General features: G+C 51.6%; 1 long non-coding RNA gene across 1 annotated transcript; it reads left to right on the top strand.

Annotated features, from left to right (window-relative positions):
• Positions 1–867, top strand: LOC142066605 (uncharacterized). Its single transcript, XR_012663745.1, has 2 exons — positions 1–132; positions 692–867. It is a non-coding gene; the product is annotated as an uncharacterized LOC142066605 (long non-coding RNA).
• Positions 868–7875: the final 7008 nt, after the last annotated feature.

The following is a 7875-nucleotide window of genomic DNA, read 5'->3' as shown; positions in this document are numbered from 1 at the left end:
AATAAAGCAAATCCGCAAAATTTCCTCCCTGCCTCGGCGTTGCTTTTTGGGCCAGCCCTGTTTTCAGGGCTTAATCCATACCGATTTATGCCTCATCGAGCTCAAGGACTAAATCAGGCATCCTCCAAGCAGGTAAGTGACATAAATGAGTACAAAAAGCACCAAGTCCAGTTTCCCAAATTGCCTGTCAATTCACAAATGAAACCAGGCAAGTTTTTAGCTGCTCCGGAGAGCGGCCGCCCTGCCAGCCCGAGGAGCCGCTCTCCCAGCGCATCTCAGGAGACCTCCCGTGGTCTTTAGAAGCCGCCCCTTGGGTCCCGTTTCTCCTCCCTGCCTGCCTCCAGATAAGAAAATCAAGATCTTGACTCAAGATCAAGAAAATCAAGGCCTTGGCTTGTTTGCCGCACGTTGCTGGGGCGCAGCCTGGCCACATATCACCCCAAGCAGGGATGATTCACAGCTCGTGCGTACAGAATCGAGGGCACGGAGAAAAACAAGCGTACAACTTGCAAGGGCCGCTGGAAAAGATGCTTGAGCAAATTAAGTACAAAATCACATTAGGGATGTTCCCCCTCAGCTACGCGAAGCTGCTGGGAGAAGCCAGCCGCAACTGCCCGAACCTCCAATGCTGGTTTCCAAGAGGGGAAAAAAAATAATGGTTAAACCCCCATTTTTGGATTTTTTTTGGCAGGATTGATTCTGCTGTTTCGCGTTGACTGCTCAGCTTGGGGAGGAACCGCCAGCTCCAACCCTTTTATCGAAACCCTGGAGATCAGCAGAGATCCCTCTTCCCCTCCCGAAGGGGAAGGTGCCGGTAGGGAGAGATGCTTTTAAGTTGAAATTAAAAATAAAATGGTGTAAACGACACGTCGAGGGGAAGCCCTTGCGCTGTGTTTAGTTGCAGGGACCCGAGGCAGGCTGGGGGCCCCCAGGCATCGCCTCGCAAAGGCAGCATCCCCAGAGACTGGGATGGCGTCTGTGATGAGGCCTGGCCGCTGCCTCTGGAAAGATTTTTATTTCTTTTCATAGTGCTTATTAAGCTTTTATTAGAGCAGGATAATCCCATGCTCAGTGCTATTCCCTCCGCCCAGGCACTGTCAGTACAGCTCCCAGATTCGCAGCAGGGGTTAGAACCTCTCTCCAAACCTCCTCTCCTGCCCTGCAATGATTTTTCCCTTAGTCCCACCATTGCCACGGACCTGGGAGGGATCAGAAAGGTTCCCTGTACCCTAATTCACACAGCGGGGTGCCGCAGAGCTCTCCTGCCTATTCCTACGTCACCCGGGGAGCATCGGGCACCTCACAATGAATTTCCCACTCCAAAAAAGCAGGGCTTTCCTTCTGGAAATGTGCCACCGCCCCGACACTCCTCTGCCTGACTCGGCCTGCTCCCTTCCCTTGTAAAATAGAAATCACTTTTAGGTGAATCATAACCGAGCCTGAGCTGTGGGCGAACAACAGCCAAAGCTGGTGCAACCCTGCAGCAAGTCCTCAGTGACCTGCAGATGTCCAGGGGGGCCCCGGGGCCGGGAGAAATGGTTTCGATGTACAGAGTCCCGGTCTGCTTTTGTGGCCGCTGCGGTTAACCCCGACCTGCTCCGCAGGGGGAATGCGCTGATATTTTTTTTGCATTGGTCTCATGTCACTGGAGAAGCGGGATAACACCATCCCTACAGCCCTTCTCTGCTGGGGAAGGTGTATGATGTAGAAAAAGGGCACATATTAAGCAGAAACTGCAAAAATTGTGCTCTTTGTGGTTTAAGTTCAGCTTTGGTATACGAGGAGAGGCTGAGCTTTTAAAAAGATATATGGAAATATCAAGAACATCATGTTTAGTCTCGGCTGGTCTTGCCAGCAGCGTTGGGTCCAGCATCGTTTGCATCTTTCCCTGCTGTGGGGAAGCGGTGAGGGCTGGAGGAGGTGGGAGAGGGATAAAGGAGGTGCTTTAATTTGGGGAAGGAGGCGGAGGGCAGGGCAGCCAGGGATACCCGCTGATTAATGAGCTGTCGGGCTCGAATCATTTAGATGCAGAGATCTTTACCGTAATGATGATAACCTCAATAATTACTGTTATTAATAATAATCCCGCTTAGCACTTGTTCTTCCCCAAGTGTTGTGGCAACAGGACCTCAGTGACCCGCGGCACATGCCCCTGGGGTAAGTGCATGCTGTCCTCGCCCCGCAGATGGGGAAATTGGGATGGGAAAGGGCTCGGGATGCTCCTGCAGAGGCTGAAGTCCTCTGGGGCTTGAACACAAACTACGGCTCTGGACAAGAATGAAATCCAAAGGCAGTGCCCCAGGAGAGCACGTGTGCCCAGCTGATAAACATCTCGTTTTCAGGCCCTAATGGGTGTTTGTGATGACGTTTGTGTTGGTGTCTCTGGTTATCTGGTGTGTTGGCGTTGGTGCTTGCCACATCGTCCGGGCGGTTGAGCACCTGCGTGTCGGGACACCCCACGAGCCGTTCTTTGGGCGTTTAATCCCTGCAGCTTCTCCCGGGCTGTTTTTTTAAATCTTATTTAATGAACAAATATGAGTGCGTTCTAAACCCAGCACCATCCTTTAATTATTCCTAGTATTTGATGACAAAAACCTAATGCCCAAATGATGATATCAGACATTAAAGACGTGTCTCCTGAATGCCAGGTCATTACTATTTCTCTTCCCTCGGTCCGTATTTCGCCTGCTGTAAGCAGTTTGGATATAATGAGCTCGGTGACTGCATCAGCTGGCACAGTGGAAAGGTATTTACCAGCCATAGGCCACCGGGCTGCATTACGGGCTGGGAATCATTGAAAACTGGGCGTCTAGCTGTCAAGGTGCTCCACCCGAGGACCTCTCCCTCAGAAACGCTCCAGGACATTGGGAAATCCAAGAGGGGAGCTGCTCCGAAAGCTTTGGCTCATTAACTCGCTCGGCTGACACCAAGTTTTTTTGCCACCACGAGCATCCTTCTGGGTTCAGGATGGGAGGCAGAGGGCTGGAGTGGTCCAGAGCGAGATCCCCTCTGTATGGCAGATGCCGTTGTCCCATGCCAGCGGAGAAGGAGGGGAGGCAAGAAATGCCTGCCCAGGGAGCGGGATGCTCAGAGGAGACCCAGCCCCGGAGCAGAGCAGGTGCTCAAGCCAGCCACATCCAGTACTCCCGTCACCAACTCCCATCAGGAAGCTTTTCTTCATCCTGCATTGCACAAACCCCTAAAAACCCCACAGTACAAAGAATGAAAACACTCAGTTAACAGCTTCTGGAAGAGAGATTCAGATTGGGAGCTAAAAATATATCCCGATTCAACTTAGCCGTCTTCTGCGCTCTGAGCTTTGCTGCTCAACCCATCGCTGAGCCCAGCACGTGTTACAAAGTCCAGAGGAACAGAGAAAAAGAAATCGTATCATATATTTTCCCGAAAGACAAAAATTCTTTGAAAGATGTTCCACTTTTAAATTAATCAGGCCAGGGTCTGCCTGCTACCTGCAGAATGAAAAGCTTAGCACCGACAGGATTGAAACTGCACGTGGGCATGCACAAACGAACGATGCAGCATCCTGCAATTATCCTCAGCGAGCTGCCAAAGTAATCGCTGTGTCCTAAAGCACACCTGTGGCGGCCTGTACGGGCTTATCGGTGCGTATTTGCCGCTGTACTCAATACAGATGCAAATATTTGGTTACCAAGGAAGCAATGAATATTGCCACAGTCTCCAAGGAAATACTATGGCTTGTCTCAATCGCTCCGAGTTAGTGGATGCTTTGCAGTCGCCCTCAGCATCTTTATCTCTTGCTGCATCCCTGCCTCCTGAGTTCACCCGCCTTTTGGGGTTGAACTTGGTGCAGAAGCTTTTGTTTCCAAAATATTTACCTGATATCTGTAGAGACCATCATCCCCAGCCCGGGCAAGAGGGGACGACGGATGTGCTGACGTCACCCAGCCCGGGTCCGTCCTTCGTGTCCCCAATTCACTGCTGATGGCCTGAGGACAAATTTAGCTCTTCGGCCGCGTGTGAGCAGACCCTCGGTATCCCTTTCTGCCACTGAGCTCTGTTTTGTGGTGCTGATGTACATAAAACCCCCAAATGTGGTAAAATGAGGTTTTTATCTCCAAAAAAGTGACTGGAGCGAAGGAATAGACCTGCAGTGGGAGAAGGTGCTGGATTTAAGCAGCAGCCCCTATTTCACATGAGCTGATAGAACTGGTAGAAAAAATATGGGCGAAAAACCACTGTTTGAGGAGGAGAAACTTCCTTTAAAGGCAATAAGAAACTTGCAGGGAGGAAAAAATGCTGGTTTTGTAACTGCTGATGTAACTCATTCCTCCTGCATTATCGATAACAGCCAACCTGCCAAACACCTTCTGTTTCCACAGCGTGACGTGGTGACCGATGCAATTCCTGACACGATCCAAGGGCTTCCCTTATACGGATTGAAACGACAACCCCGGGGGCTGACCCGGCCCTTTCCCCACCGAGCGACACCTCGGCGATGTGCAAAGAGGTGCAGCCTTTGTGTCTTCGTGCAACGACCGGTTGTGTTTGGCGGGGTGTGAGTCACCGGGGCAGCCGGCGCGTTCTTGCCCGTCTTCCCACGTGCCTGTTGCAGGGCACAGGCAGGCAGGGGTGGTTTCTGCTTCCATTTCTGAAGAAAGAGCCCCGATGCTGGTGCAGCTACTGGAGCGTGTGGGGAAAGGGGCTGGCTGCGGTCAGAAACGCTTTGCCAGCTGAAAAATGCAGCCGGGATGCGGCAGGACTCGTAGCAACTCATCAGCCACTAATCCCATCGCCCCGCTGATGCTGACGCACCATCACACGGATCTGGGTTAAAAACCAACCATTTTGGGGAGGACACTTAAAAATTCTACTTATTTCAGCAGCCTGGTTTGCTCAAATGCCCTTATTCAGGCAGCAAACCGCAGTGCAAGTGCCCCAGGTGAGCAGTACTAATCCCAGTTTAACCACTGAAGCCTGCTGGTTCTTAAATGGCAGCCTCAGGAAGAAGCTACCTCCCGCAACTGCAGAGTCCAGGGTGAATAAATCACCCTTTTCCATCCCTGAGGTCGGTGAAGAGCTCAGGTGGTTACAGCAGCCCAAGGGAATCCGAGGGGGGATGAGGGAGGGATGCTGCAGGTCACCAGGGGCTTTGAAGGAGATGCTGCTTCACCGCCGTGCTGGAAAGTCGGAGCTGAGGTGGGGTCCCCTCTTCCCGCTGAGGTTGTTGAGTCGGGCATTTTCGAGGGCTGGGGAGTTTTACGGATATTAAGCCAAGGGATTTTTTTCTTCTTTGTTTTAGAGGGGGATTTATTCAAATACACAAACGGTAACTCAGTGGCGATCCACATCAGCCCAGGGAGCATCATGTATTAGTGGTAACTCGGCACAGTACGTGTTTGCTGGCAAGGCTGCTGAGTTTGGGTGGGTTTGGCTGAAATATAGTTATTCAGAAGGAAGACAGATCCAAGGGAACAACAGCTTTCCATAAGTGTCAGACTAACAAAGCTCCAGTGTATGATCAAACCCAGGAAAAATAAAATTAAAAGAAACTAAGCAGGTGGAGAGAGCAGTCCTGAATAGGCACAGAGGTTTGGGAGTGAAGGATGCTAACAGAGTAAAGGTGAAAATGGGTGTAAAAATCAAATCCAAGGGTCCAAATTCCTCAGCCCCTGCTCCAGCCGGTGTGTGGTTGAAGCAACTGGGAGCCCAGATAAATCCAGTGCATTATTATTAGCATCGCTAGGGCTGGTCACTGTTATTTAATTGCTGAATAGTTTCTGCGTTCAGAAATAGCACTATTTCCCATCCCTTTTCCTCCCTGTCCAAATAGGAATGGACTAATCAGTCCTTCATTATTTATATCTGCAATTGGCAGGCAGCGGAGAGCTTTCCATGGCAGGAATTGGAGGAATCCCTACCGGAATGTCCCCAGCCGCCACAGGGTATCCCATGCGCTGCTCAGCGTGCCGTCGGTGGCAGCGGGTCAGCTCTGCGGTCGCACGAGCCCTCGTGGAAGAGGGATTCCCATTTCTCCAAGCCTAAGCCTAATTAATTGTCATGATTAATTCAGGATGATTCACTTTCAGGGGCCGAGAGCGGTGGAGCAGGGTGCCGGTGGTGACCGTAAGCATCCCGGGGATGAGCCAAAGCCCATTAGGAAAAAGACTCATTGATTTAACAACCTTTGGATGGGGCCGTGGCGAATCCATCCTCACCGCTGTGGCTCTGGGTGCTGCCTAACGAGCAATCATGATATGCATTGTCTCACCGGGCAGGTACAAAAGCATTAATTAGCTGGCTGGTTTATCATTCCCGCTGATGTTTTCCTGCTTCCTTACGGGAAAAAAAGAAATCTCTTGTTGTTCAACAGGATTTTCCCAGCTGTTGACCACACGGTTTTGCTGGGTTCGGAAATCGCCCGCTCTTTCCAGCATCACCGCCTGCCAGCAAGGCTGCCGTGTGCCTAAAAAATGGAAACATTACTCAGATCTGGGAGAAACGTGCTCCTGGTTGGCTTCTGCCCCTACTAATAACCTTATTATTGGCAGTTTGAGCCTATTGTTGCTCTTTGCAAGTGTTGCTGTGACTCTGCGGGGCAGTACACGCTATGGAGACGTTTCCCAGTGAGCTGCAGTTTTTTTCTTTATGAACAGCTCCGTTTGATGCGTCGGCGGTACCCCACAGTATCAGTTACAGCCCTGCCCTAATGACCATGGTATTAAAGGCCTTTTCCTGTAACCTCAGCGATGAACGCAGGTTACAGTCTACACAAACTGGGGCTGAAGTGTTCTCCTGCTCAGGAAGAGATAATCTTTTCAGGTGTTTCTTTGAGTCACCCTTTTCATAAAGTGCCTCCACCCAGTATGTTTTTTTGGTTTTGTTTTGGTTATTTGGTTTTCTTTTTTCCAGGAGGTGCTGGGAAAACATGGGCTTGTGAGACGTTAACAGAGCCCTTTGAAGAGCCTTTGGTGACGGCGCTGAGCGCGGCTCGTGGGGCTTTCAAGCAAGTGGATTCTGCTGCCCGTGTAATTTAACATAAACGTTGCCCATGTATTTTCATATAAATCTTACCTGGCAAAGCGCCGTATTTTTATTTCAAAACCTATTTGAGCAAATAGCGTTACTACAGCATTACACCAGCATTACTGAAGGTTTTCCGTGCACTTCGCTCGCCCACGGAGCGTCATTCTGATGCGCGGCTGTGCAATGGAGTAATCGCATAATTCAATTAAACAATATCCTTTGATTGCTGAGTGGCTCAGAGGTCCAGGAACAGCAGTGGGGAAACACTCATTTAATAACTTAATTATTATAATATCGATGTTATTTAGCACTTGGGCAGGGCTCTGTATCTGGATAACAAAATTCACCCCTTATAATTTTATCTTATCAATTAGGTGGTTTGTCCTGGGAGGTGAAAGCAGCGATACAAAGGCTGGGGAGCATTTCCCAGGGCAGAGCAACGCTTGAGCGCTTATTTTAGGTTACCCAGTTGATGTGGGGGGGCGCGGAGGGATTGGGGGGGCTGTTGGACCCGTTCACCCCCCCAAAAACCACCCGCCCCCTCCCGTCCCCTGTGAGGCTTCGCTGGGGACACGTGGAGGGACCCGGGGGCTGGAGGGAGGGGGCGGGGACGGGGGCGTGGCTACGGGTGGAATAGGGCGTGGTTATGGAGAATAGAGCGTAGTTGCGGGGAAGGGGCGTGGCGTGGCGGCGGGGCGGAGCCGGGCCCGCCCCGCGCCGGCGGCCGCTCAGTGCCCGGGCAGCGGCGGCGGCCGCAGGAGCGCGAGGAGGAGGTGGAGGCGGCGGTCCCGGTCCCGGTTTCGGTCTTCCCTTTTCTCCTCAGCGCCCGCCGCGGCGGCCGTTAGCGGCCCGCGCGCTCCCCAGCGGTCA

The sequence above is a fragment of the Phalacrocorax aristotelis genome, chromosome 19, assembly GCF_949628215.1.
Source record: "Phalacrocorax aristotelis chromosome 19, bGulAri2.1, whole genome shotgun sequence".
NCBI classification, from domain to species: Eukaryota; Metazoa; Chordata; class Aves; order Suliformes; family Phalacrocoracidae; genus Phalacrocorax; species Phalacrocorax aristotelis.
The sequence above is the reverse complement of the archived record's forward strand: the minus strand, read 5'-3'. Positions and strand labels throughout refer to the sequence as shown.